The following is a 12,368-nucleotide window of genomic DNA, read 5'->3' on the forward strand; positions in this document are numbered from 1 at the left end:
ACTTAGAAGCTTTAGTAGTTCAATGCTGTTACAAACGAAACGATTTTCCCCGTGAGCCTAAATGTAAAATTAATTAATTCCTTGCTAAAGCACAGATGATTGCTTATTTAAACTTTATAACAATAGTTTGCGCTTAGATTCAATAAATAAATATTTCAATAAATATTATAAATTTTCAATAAATATTAATAGAATATGAATACATAAATTCATCAATAAATACAAAGTAAACTAGATAAATGCAATTTTAAACAAATCAAATAGACAAAAACTTAAATCAAATTTACTTGTACAAAGGAGTTTGAAATGAAAATTAATGAAGAAGATGTTATTCTTCTGATGCGAAATCCCGTTCCATCAAAGCATCAGGCAACTAACTGTCTTTGGGAGGCATCTTCTTTGACCGCTCTTTGCCTCTAAGCTCCACTCAGTTTTGCTTAAGACTGTACCTCTGTTTTGCTCAGAGGTTTCCTAAAACGTTTCTTATATGAGACGTGACTTAATAAAATGTGTTTACACATTTTAGAACGCTTTCGGAAAAGTTTAATTAATGTTTAGATCGTAAAACGTATTTTTTTATGTTCTTTCTGGTGGTCTATTTTCTGGACTATAAGTCTGCATCATGACTGTTAAAATAGAAGGGCTTTTCGTAAAATTTCCGGGGTATTGGTTTCCATTCCTGTTCCACAACTTCCACAATTGATGCGAGTTTGTGCCTAGAAAGAGTTCTTTTTAAGGGACCAAACGCACAATAGTACATAAGACACACACGAAAAGACTAGGAACACATTGAAAAGATATATTAAAGGAATACAGTGAAATGATATATATGCAATGCCTACACAGTCTTCATTTTTCAAGGATGCAGTGGTATTTTTCGAAGTATGACCTGTTAATTTGTCTCGATGAGGTTTCAATCTCTGAAAGTCATTGGCATAAAGAAATGGAATTTCATCTGTAAATACCGGACATAAAACTTTCTCTTGATAGTACATTGAGCTGATTGTATCACTTTTCCCACTCTTTTAATCTTTAATTTTCTTTAATAATTTGTAAGTGAATCCTGCGACAAACCTCTTACTAAAACTCTTACTTTGCATTGACGGAACCCGGTTTACATACTTGTTTCTCTTCGTTTTCGATAATAAATAGACCCTCTGTTATTGCAGTCATTTATTTAGCTTTTCGAAGTTGTAAATCTTGATTTATTATTTTACTTACTGTTGCTACAGATTAAAAACAATTTAAAAACTTTGCAATAGATTTCTTGAGTCGGCGGATTTTCTCTTCTTACCAAGCATTTAACTTTAGAAACCGTAAGTGTGTTTTTAGGGCATACGTTTGGAGGCTTCGCGCCATGTAGAAATAATGATTAACGTTTTTTCTCTTTTCTATAAATAAATGGTGCTTATTTTGCACTTAGAAGTATTAATACCATACGTTTCTCAATTTTCAGCTATGGAACAGAAATATTTTCTTTCGGAAAGTGCAGATGTCGCATGTAAAAATGTCGCATGTAAACAAGCTGTGGACTGATGTGCTTCAGTCCACAGCTTGTTTACATGCAACATTTTAAAAGAAGACTAAATTTAAAAGCAAGATACGATATTTCTCATTTCAAATAATAAATTATTGTCAGAAATGTGTATTCCAAAATATTTTCTTATTTTAATTCTTTATCAAAATCTTTCTAGAAATGCGTAAAACCCTCTGCATCAATTCTTATAATTCTTACGGCTTTATCGCGGTGAAATTTTTATATAAAAACTTTGTGTCTTGGCACAAATTTCGCGGTTCAGAAAACTAGCGTAAGTTTTCTTTCTTCCCTTTCTTCTAAAGACATTTTTTCTACAATTGTCTTTTGTTTCTACTTCTGTAGTTGTAGTTCTTTCATGTTAAGCCCATTTTTATGATCCTCTAGTACCTTCTTTACTATGTCTTCATTGTTAACTTCCTAGCCCATGATTTTTCCTAGAGACACAATATCGTAGATAGCCAAAAAGCGTTCTAAGTGGCAAAGTGCTCAAAGTTGTTAAGCAATGGAAAATTTTAGAGTGATGTCTCTGAGTGTTAATTATGTGACACATATTACCTCAAAACATCTTCGAAAATCATATGTTGGCGATTTGAGTACGTCTAATTAGAAACACTGTTCATCATTCGAGATGTTTTTGTTTGAATAATTTATTCACGAATCAAATGATTCGTAAAGTGACGCGTTCGTAATCCGAGGTTCCACTATACATTATTTATGTTTGTATACAATTCAACCGATGCATTAGTTGGTCCTGAGGGACCACACAAAGTATTCTAGTAGAGAGTCGCATGAATATTGATCAACAAAGCACTTAAAACAGATATAATACACGTTACGTATAATCGTTCATTTGACTCATTTCTCCGTGTGGTTAATGTACCTTCACGAGCTGTCTTCTAATTACACTGCGCCCCACGAAATGAGCAAGCTATTCGCCATTAGCTCATTCAGAACAGTGATAATCACATTCTCTAAATGAACTCGTCCTCTAAGTTTCAGTTTTCTGTACAAATCATTTTTGAAGTTGCTCGACTACACTAATCAAAATAAAATTTAAAAAAAATGGAATCTTTCTTGTGGTAAATGTACCCATAATTTACGGCTTCTTACATATACCATTAACGATCAACGCCTACGATCAAGCTTGGAGTATAGACGCTTCAAGAGATGGCGACACATGTAACCGCCCAGGGTGCTGATTTTTGAAAGGCGGCAGCTAAGTTGTTCTCAAAATCAAAAGATAAATAAATGTACATTTCATTTTCGATTATTAATATGTTTATTTTAGAAGGAGCGCCAAACGTACCGAACGCCTAGGGCGTCGAAAATGCCTGTCTTCAGATATATAAAGTGAAAACAACAGATTTCATCGTTACTAAAATCTCTTGATTCGTGATTTTATTATGTATAATTACAGCGCATGTAGGAAAAGGATAGACATTAAAAATTATGTTTTGCTTTATGGTTCTATTTTACATTTCCAAAGTGTCCTTAATATATGTTTCCGATAAGAACAGTTAACCGCTACTGATATCCTAATAAGCAGAGCTTTAGGTATGCCATTTCTGTTCATATGAACATGATAGAATGAAGATAAAATTATGTCTTAAATATCTTAGGATGAGTACTTTGAAGCAGTTTTTTTGCACGGTAACTAGATAAATACGAAAGAATGGCGCATATATTGAAAGAAGTTTGCAGAAAGATTCCGTCCACCTAGAAAGAAAACAGCAGTTTTTGACAGATGTTAAAAATTTTCTCGGCGGAATAAATTCAACTATTTGAGTGCAGAGAATGAAAATTTGAATTCTAGACATGATTGACATTTTATTTACTTCTCTCGGGTAAAAATCGATCACTTTAAAGCATGTTACAAACGGAAGGGGGAGCGGAAAACTGTCGCTCTAACTTATTCGATTTCAAAAAATTTCTCCACTGCAGCAAGAGAGATCTCATCCAAATTATCTTCTCACCTGGCCGGGAGTGTCGCCACCGGTTGCGCTAGTCACGTGTGTCTGCGTGCTTCACCGTTCCCTCCCCTCTCCCTCTCAACTCCACTCCTCACTCCAACTCCACGAGTGGCCGGATATCTCCTTTTCTCATTTCTCTTCTTCAGTTCACCTCGAGACGCGCTTCGCAGATCGACACACGCCAAGAGAAGGTTTCGGGGTTCTTTTCCAGAGCCGTGTGTTGGGATATAACCGTGAACAATTGAACTGGGAATAACAACAATAGTGTGATGTGTCTTTTCTAATGCAGAGGAGAAGTCTTGGCCTCTCATCGAATACTAGTCACCAACTTGAAGAAGTGAAAGCACCCGAGGTCGATATGAATTTCACGGAACGTTGACCTCCTCTTCCTTTTTTCAGGTAAGAGATCGCCTTGAATTGCCCGGGTCGTGTTCCTCCAAAGCGTGGACCGTTTGCCGGCCAGGGTTCCGTCTCAGACACCCCGGGAATCCTCGAAGCCGGTTCGGCCTAAAAGTAACTGACGGCCGCTTGATGTATGAATTTAGTTGTTCTAATTTGCATCGGGCTGATGCACATTAATTAGGTCACATTAAGAATTGGAACAAACAAGTGGCTTATTTGTTTCTGGGCGTAAAGGTCATTAAACATTCTGAAGTAAGATAATGAAAATAATTGCGATGTCCTATCTCTAGTTACCGTTAGCGAAATACTCATTTATAGCAAAGGAAACTATTGAATTTTTGGCGGAAATTTTAAGATTTAATAGATTTAGCAGATTAAATTTTACAAGCTGTTTTATCAACCGATATAAACAATCTTGCATCAATGTGACAATAACGATTTGCTAATCTATAATTATAATCGATGAATCAATATAAAGAGTTTTCAGCAGCTGAATGCGTTATAAAACATTTTCTTCTTATTTGTAGGTTGTATATCGAATAGTAAACATTCGGTAATGATAATCACTTGAATATTATCTTCCGCATCTTGGGGACAAAGAAAAACTTCAAATATCATTACGATTATTATATTGCGTAATGTTTTACTGATTATACTCATGAATAAATTCTTTACACTTCCATTTTAATTAAACTTTACAATATATTTGAATGTAAATTAAGGAATATTAGTTATTTAATTGAACTATTATTCCTAAATATTCATTAAATTGCTTGAAAAAGCAATCCATTCATTTCTTAATCAGTTGCCTGCCACAGAATTCAAGAGCAGATACACATTAAATATATCTGAGGTGTGAAAAGATTCAAAATATAAAAAATAAGGGAAGTGATAGGAAGTTAGAGTCATTCAGTTACTCTAACTGGAAAATTTCCTTTATTTGTTAGCTGTGTTTAAATATGCTCAATAACATAAGACATTCCGGAACTGATAACGAATAGAACTGATAAGAAAACTAAGCACACGATTTTTTTATCTAAAAGCAGCTGCTGTCCATATTTTCATATTACGGCAACAAAGTATATTTTTCTCCAGTACCAGTTTTTTTTTAAATTTGCGTCTTGTATTACGGAGATATATTACCTGAATTAGATCAGTTTCGTAAAAATATCAAATATTATAAAGAATTATTGCAATTCTTCTCATTCAGATTACAGTTTCTGAACTTATTTATTGTAGAAGAAACCTTTAAAATATTTTCTTTATTCCGGAAACTCCTACACAACAATATTATAAGCATTTATAGAAACATACTAGATCAGAAGTCTAACTGTAAAATTTTAAATGAAAAGAAATAGTTTCTATCTTTTAATGCTGAGAATATTTCTCTATTTTCTTTCCAACTCAGGCATTTACATTCTGAAATCATTTCTTTGTGTTATAAATGGTATTATCTCAAATGTATTACAGCAGTGTAAGTAGGAGAGTTTTTAGTTCACTTGACGTGTCTTTTTTCCTAATACCCAAATAAAACTAGAAATCTAAATTCAGTTTTCTAACTTAGAATTATTGAATGTTTAGGAATTTTTGTGAACAGTTACAATTTTGTAACAGAGTCCATTAATATATACTAAAGCCAGATGTGGTGGTCTCTTTATTATGGAGGCACTATGAAGTGGCGGACAGTTAGAACCATGCCTTCTCCGGGACTCGAACCCAGGCCCTTCGGTATAACAGTCAGGGTACCCTAACCACTATACTGTCTGGGGGGCTGTTTAGAAACAATTAACTATAATTAATAACATAATTTACTATAATTTTCCTTCGATTTGAAACTAAACAAACAACTCTTAGTGAATTATACGAGCGGGGAAATTCATTATTAGGTTTACTTTAACATTCTCGGTACCAAAACATTTTTTAATATTATTTATTAATTAAAAATTCTTATTTAATTATTAATTGTTTTTAATATTAATAATGAAATATTAAACATTTTTTAATATTATTTATTAATTAATAATTCTTATTTAATTATTAATTGTTTTTAATATTAATAATGAAATATTAAACATTCTTTTCAATATCTCACTTTTCAAGTCAAATCTAAAGTGCGTTTTTATAACTTGCTCAATTCAAAATAATGTTTAAGGTTTTTGGAATTTTTATTAGCAGTATTAATATACAAGTGTAAATTTTGAGAACTAGTTTTTGAAGGAAATGTCTGTTTTCCAGACTTTTAGTATAATTTATTTGCACTGTTTAAGATGCCATCAAATAAAGAAGACTTATTCCTTCTTAGACATTTTCTTAAAAATCTCTCTAATTTTAATTCATTTTTAATTTAACATTTATTACTAAAAAATTTTTTTTAGTATTCCAATTAAACTTCATTTTTGATATTCATATGTAAAATAGACAAAGGATATATAAAAATTCCTTAACGAAGGTGATTCTTCTAAAGAATCAGATAGATACCTTCGCAGAACTTTTGTAATTCCCATTATATAAATTATATTTCAATGAATCTTTTGAAAGTTTAATCCTTGGAGTTAATTTTCCGTGCGGCACTTCGTCAACCCTTTAACTTCTGCCTATTCCTTTAAACAATCAACGGTCGTAAATCATTTATGGAAGCAGGCTTTGCAACAATCAGTAGAGAATGATGCGTTACGCTTGAAAAGTTTTCTTGTCGAAGAGAGGAAACTGTGTGAATGCTTCCATTAGCTTTCGTTACATTGAATAAGTGTTACGTCGCTTTATATAAACTTGTTGACACAGTGACAGAAAAGATTTCATAAAGGAATAACTGAATCAACCTGTTTACAACGGTTAATGAAGCGCTGGTTTATAAAAAGGATTCACATATGTTACTCATTTTCTTTCTGTACTTCCAGATAAAAAAAGAGAAAAGATTTTCTCTTAAATATTCGTTTTAATCATGTGGCTTGTTAATACTATCTGTCTCGATGGATATGTTTTTGTCCGTATCACTTTTCAAATAAATTGCCGTCAAATGTCATCGTTAAATGAATATAAATCCTTTCCGATTTTTTTAAGTTATTATTATTTTGCTTGTTACTTTTTAATGTGAAGCAATGAGCTTCAGAAAGATATACTGCAAGAGAAGAACTCAAACTATAGTGAATTTCCAATCTCGTTTCACTTTTCTAACAGGCGAAGGTTAATTTTGTTGACAATTACTAAAAAAACTTGCGTTCTTACGTCTACGTTGCGTTATTCAATGCAGAATATCTATAGAAATTTCATATGCGTAATTTCCGCTTAATCTTTCATAACGGCATTTTTAAATCATAAAAGAAGGCCAGTTTCCAAAAAGTTGTTCAAATATTTTAACTTCCTTAAAATACTCCACGAATGAGCCTTGAATATTATACTTGATGGCAGGTGTTCTCAGGGACGTGAATAATACATATACTTATAGAGATTAAATACTGTATTCACAAATCACTACTTTCGCAGGCTTTGAAATCACACGACTAGAAAAAGGCGAGGGGCTACAATATTTACAGCGGTAATCCTAGTGGGCATGGAAATAAATATGTAAAACGAATATACATTATATGGGGAGGAAAAAAATGCTCACTGTTTGAATCACCAGCCAATTGCCTAAAATCGTTATTATAAAACATAACATATATATAATTATACATATATAATGATTTTAATGAAACTAGCACTAGTGAAATTTCAGAGGTTCAGCTAGTAATTAATAACGATAAAACTGAAATCGCCGTTTATCCCTTTCAAACTGCTTAGTTTGTTAATTAATAACACAATAAATTTGAAAGAAAAATGGAATATTATCCTATGCTTCGCCGAACTCTCATGTGGAAGATAAAAATATTTTAATTTGGGCAGTGAAAAAGCATTTCTTTTAAATCGCTGTGTTTGTTGATTAAATTCGAAAGAGAAATATATTGCGTTTTGTTGCTGGCAGGCAATATACTTCTTTTATATCGCTGAGTTTTCCGATTAAATTTGAAACTAAATAACTTACGCTTTATGGAGTGACAACAGAAGCTTCTAATCGCTGGAATTTTAAAGCAAAGTTCCTTAAATTCGTACAAAATATGAAATAAATTTTTTAAAAATTCAAAATTCGTACGCATGCTTCAAGATGCACATGTGCGGGTGGTTGGCTATGTGTATTCAAAATTTGGTGGCTTTAGGTTCTGCCGTGTTTGCACGATATGAAGAACAGGCATGTATACGTACAGGTTCTTTATTATTTAATAACAGAGAAGATACAGAACGAGGTTCTTGGTCTTTATTACTGATGATCAGTTACAAGATGTACAGTGAGGGCTTTAACGAAAAAGAAAATTTTTGGAGGAGATATTAAGACAATTTGAAGCAATAATCTTGTAAAGTCATCAATGAAAAGTTCGCTGCGAAAAATGGAGTTTCTTACGTACCATGTGAAGCCGAGGCACATTACTTAGCACCTCGTTCTGAAATGCCTATAATATTTTGAGATCAGTGTTTGAAACTAAAGTATTTAAAAGCAATACATGCAGTTCTTAAAAATATTATTTTTGTACTTTTTTTATTTTTTAATCTGATTTAAAAAGAAATGCATTCAATTCATGATATATCTAATTAAAAACATTAAATAGTTCTCTAGAATTACGTTACATATTTTTTCACTTTTTAAATATACGGAAGATGTATAATGTTATCCTGTTAGTCTAAATGCATATTTATCTAATATCTCATAAATTGTTTCACTTTTCCACCTGGACCATGTCTCTCGATAACCTCTGTTGATAAATCACATTAAACTTTCATAGAGCCGTTTTCGGCGATCGTTAAAATCTGAACCCTTTCGCATATTTTATTTTATATTTTTTAAGTTCGCTTTTATAGGAAATTGTGGTTCTCATTTTGACAAAATATCTGAACCGAATTCTCTCATCGTGCAATATGAAAGCAAATAAAATTTGCTCAATTTATTACAATTATTAAAATTTTTTTACTTAAACTCAGTAAACCGAATCGTATGTCAGTAGTAAAGCTTCGTCTACGCAAATTGTTGTTAGTACTTCAATCTTTCTACCAGATGCAGAACAATAAACACGTTTCCCTTTATATTCACCGCCTGTCAGCCTGGAGGTTGCTCGGGTAGCCAAACGTAAAAGCTTTCGTAAGGAAGCGATTCAAGAACTCCGTGAGAAATTTCAGACTAAAAAATTGTCTCTGTCGCTGCTTGTTCAAAGAACAATTTTTCGAACAGCTAACTCCTAGATGGCATTTCATTCCCCGCTTTCCTATTTCATTTCCTTTCAGTTTCGTGTTGAGATCTCAGCACTAGTTCTTTTTCACAAAGAATATTCACGCAAACTTTTCGTTCGAATGCATCACAAACGTGCATCCGTGATTGCATTTTCTTGAAAAGAAATTGGTCATCCATATTTTAATACAGAGCAGAGAGATATTAAAGCTAAAGTAATCTTTTTAATTTTAAAAGTTTTCCTTGATCATCGATTGAAAGGGCGAATATCCAAGGTTTCATATACGGACCTTAAGTTACTGACGTATACTGTGCTTTGCAGACTCGCACTATTCGATTAAAAAAATGCTATTAAAAAGAATGTTAGATTTAAATATTAATAGCATTGCATTGTTTTTAAAGCTAAGAGAAACATGCTTATTAAAAATGCCAATAACATAACAAATCAGAATACATTAGCATAAAATAAATGGGTGATTTTTTTTCCTTCAAAAGTTTTAAGCATTTGTAAAGAACATTTGCTTTCTCATATGTTCTTCTGATGTGAACATCTCATATGTGCTTCTGTGTGAGCATAAGATGAACATATGCTTATCTTTCGAGTTCTTTTTTCATTGCCTTGTTTTCTACACTCTGCTTACACTCTGTTAAACCTATTATTTTCGTTTATCTGTGTTGCCTCAACAAAATTTCATAAACTGAGTTTAAGATTTATTTGTGAAGTAAATAACGCACCTATAAATTTTAATTTAAAAATTATAGATTTCTATGGAAATGTCCACTTTGACTTCTCCCAAATCAATTTAGACAATGTTTCTAAGTGGCATCTTTATATACGAAAAGAACTTTCATAATAAGAAAATAAAGAACTCTTTTTGTTTCTTCAAATTGGATTATGAAATGTATTCAAAAAGGATTTTTCCTGACGTCTGTACGGACGTAAATACGTATGTATGTATCTCGCATAACTAAAAAACGATTCGTCAGTCATTTACTTCCAATAAAAAAAAGTGTTTTAAATGATGGAAATATTCAAGTTCTGGTAATTTCAAATTTAAATCAAAATTAGTTTTGGACAAATAACGAAATCTACCTTTTTATGTGGTCTCTTGATTCCGATAGTAATATTTTGGAGAGTTTTATATTCGTTATGAAAAAAATCAAAATGCAAAAAGTTTGAATTCCGTACGCCAAAAATGGACCGCGATATTTAATTTCAAAATTTGTAAGTTTTGATGACAGTTTCAGTTTGCCTGAAGGAATTGATTAATTGAGTTAGAATAATTCAAGGAAAGTTGTTTAAATGAAGTGCTACGAAAAATGCATACAATTTGATAGCGTACAAGTTACTTATGAGGTGGCCACATGAGATTCTTTGAGTATATTTTAAATTGTTCCAGAATTCTAGAAAATAACAAAGACTGCTCTTAGTAATCGTATGAAACATTATAATTTTACAATATCTTTTATTGAGTTCATACTAGAATGTTTTACTACAGAAAATTAAAGGCCTTTCTAATAGCTACGGAATCATAATTTTGGTTCATTATCCCTGAATATAATTTTTTTCTCTAAATATTTTATTTTTTAAAATATTTTTAAGCATGTTTGTGTTTTACATCCCGAAGGGGCTTTATATTTTCGGTTAACGCGCAAAAACATATCTTGATATAATGAAATCCATAAACACAATAATGTATTGGAAACTGAAAAATGGGAGTGGAAAGAATCTAAAAGTAGCATTTTTTAACTATCAGCATTAGCAAATTTTGCAATTACCCGAAACATAAAACCTTTATTTTATTTATATTCTATGCGCAGAGTTTCAGAGTACTGTTATTCGGCAAAAGTAAGATCTCGAATTTATTTTCCAAATCTCAACAATCAGTTATAAATTAACTAACTGAGCTATTTAAAATCACAGATGCAACTCCTAATAATTTAAATCTTCATTTTATTTTTATAATGTACGTGATTTACGTAAATTAAAGCACATTTAGTTTATAAATATTTTTTTAGCTTTGCCGTAACATGAAAACTACTTCTAACTCCATATGTCACAGAATTATGCTGAAATCATTTGATTTTTTTTTTCATTTTTATGATTTTTTCATTTTTTAATTATTTTGATTCATTTTTCGACGTCTTGGAATGTAACCTGAAAATTTTAAGTTATTTTAATTTTTTTCCGAGTTAACATAGTTTAGCTTTAGATTAAAATTTTTCTGAGATAATTCCTTTTCTAATTCCTGTTTATACATTGACACGTACTTAATAATCACCATAAAAGTTCTAGCATTATTATTAAAGGATCCACCTACATAAATCATATATTAGCCAGTATATTACTTTTGAATAAAATCTCTTTACTGCTCCTAAAGCGTTGAGTTTTCTTTGGAGTAATTAGAAGCAGTTGGAGAAATCCCCAACTACTGAAAGATTTTGCATTCTTCTAAATGAGAAATAAGGTTGGTAATAATTTAAAGAATTCTTGAAAGAGATAACTATCGCGTGCTCTGCTGTAATCAATTAACTATAACTAACTTGACACCACTTAAATACCTATAATTTCAAAAATATTCTTCCTTAAGATCACCTTAGTATTATCTGAAATTAAGATGACATATTTTTAAATCTTTTACATACATTACGATATTAATATCAGATTTCATCTTCAGGATATTATCAAGTTGTCATTATATTTAGACATTAAACCGATGAATTTCTAATCTGACAGTTTATTAATATTGATTTAAGTATTTCATTTCAATTCAGTCCATCAAATGTGTTGATTATTAAAATATTTAGAATCTCAATTTCAATGCGACTTGCAAGTTCCTTAAAAGTTTATTGCAGCATAAATTTGGAAAAAAAATTATTCTGATGTTTTTCTTACAGTTAGATTTAAGTTAAACTTTATCTTATCCTTCTTTGTCGTTGGCCCAACATTCTCTTAGACCAGACACTTATGGTAATGTAATGGTTTTAATAGTGTAAAAGTAGAATGCTAATCTTAATCGTAATATTACCGGAGATTTTACTTTGTAGCCGCTTTTTCTGGATGAGTAGAATTTCCTGTTTTAGTTGTGGTGGTGAACTGCTAAAATTACTTAATCGCTGTGCATGATAAGGGGTTTACAAATTTAGTGATAATATAGCCAACCAGGTGTTTAGTTTTGAGCTGAGAATCATGGAATAATTTGAA

General features: G+C 31.4%; 1 protein-coding gene across 1 annotated transcript in view; it reads left to right on the forward strand.

The window, feature by feature from the left end:
• Nucleotides 1-3,603: 3,603 nt before the first annotated feature.
• LOC118191814 (uncharacterized) overlaps nt 3,604-12,368 on the forward strand; it is a 196,751-nt gene continuing 187,986 nt past the window's right edge. Inside the window, exon 1 of the mRNA XM_035362664.2 lies at nt 3,604-3,906. The gene's annotated coding sequence lies outside the window, so the exon portion shown is untranslated. The remainder of the gene's footprint in view (nt 3,907-12,368) is intronic.

This window comes from Stegodyphus dumicola, chromosome 6, assembly GCF_044657685.1.
Source record: "Stegodyphus dumicola isolate Sdum_Otavi_A_Nest chromosome 6, ASM4465768v1".
NCBI lineage: Eukaryota > Metazoa > Arthropoda > Arachnida > Araneae > Eresidae > Stegodyphus > Stegodyphus dumicola.